The following is a 1159-nucleotide window of genomic DNA, read 5'->3' as shown; positions in this document are numbered from 1 at the left end:
GGCTTCATGCATGCTAGGCAAACACTGTACCACTAAGCCATATTCCCAGCCCTGATCATTTATTTTTATTTTACCATTTTTTTAAAGAAAATCTGGCCCTTTCCCCTGGCTGGCAGCGCGGAGGCCAGACAGTAAGCGGGCACTCCGTGTAGGGTTCGGTGTGGGATCATGGAGGGACCACCGGACCCGGGGCGCGTGCCTGAGCACTCCGGGGCACCCAGCGCAGGCCGCCCTGCCCCCTGGAGCCGCGGCAACGTGTGAGCGGGGCAGTTCTGGCGCATTGCCGGAACCCCGAGGGGTCTAGCGGTATGCCCAGAGTTACTGTAAAAGACGTAAACCAGCAGGAGCTCGTCAGAGCTCTGGCAGCGTTCCTCAAAAAGTCCGGGAAGCTGAAAGTCCCCGAATGGGTGGACACTGTCAAGTTGGCCAAGCACAAAGAGCTTGCGCCCTACGATGAGAACTGGTTCTACACACGCGCTGCATCCACGGCGCGGCTCCTGTACCTCCGTGGCAGCGCTGGGGTCGGCTCTATGACCAAGTGTACGGGGGGGGGGGGGGGTGGGGGGGGGGGCGGCAGAGGAACGGTGTCATGCTCAACCACTTCAGCCGAGGCTCCAAGAGCGGGGCCCCGCCGGGTCCTCCAAGCCCTGGAGGGGCTGAAAATGGTGGAAAAGGACCAAGATGGGGCCACAAACTGACACCTCAGGGACAAAGAGATCTGGACAGGTGGCAGCTGCCAACAAGAAGCATTAGAACAAAGATGCTGGGTTAATAAATGGGCCTCATAAGAAAGAAAGAAGAAAGAAAGAAAGAAAGAAAGAAAGAAAGAAAGAAAGGAAAGAAAGAAAGAAAGAAAGAAAAGAAAGAAAGGAAGGAAGGAAGGAAGGAAGGAAGGAAGGAAGGAAGGAAGGAAGGAAGGAAGGAAGGAAGGAAGGAAATCTGATTTTCCTATCGGAAGAATAGATGGACAAACGGACAGACAGACAGATGAAGGCCTAGTTTAAACCCAGAGCATACAAGTTCTCTACCACTAAAATATATATGACCAGCCCTTGCCTTGTGTTTTTGAAACAGAGACCCCAAGTTGGCCTCCAAACTCAAGATTCTTCCACCTCAGCCACCTGAGAACTAGAATTACACATTTGGTGGCACCATGCAT

At 53.4% G+C, this 1159-nt stretch overlaps 1 pseudogene; it reads left to right on the top strand.

Annotated features, from left to right (window-relative positions):
- The first annotated feature begins 278 nt into the window (after positions 1-278).
- LOC122108614 lies at positions 279-771 on the top strand (annotated as a pseudogene).
- The last annotated feature ends 388 nt before the right edge of the window (positions 772-1159 follow it).

Source organism: Dipodomys spectabilis, unplaced genomic scaffold (assembly GCF_019054845.1).
Source record: "Dipodomys spectabilis isolate Male_0828 unplaced genomic scaffold, ASM1905484v1 ptg000062l, whole genome shotgun sequence".
Lineage (NCBI taxonomy): Eukaryota > Metazoa > Chordata > Mammalia > Rodentia > Heteromyidae > Dipodomys > Dipodomys spectabilis.
This window is presented reverse-complemented; position numbering and strand designations above follow the sequence as displayed.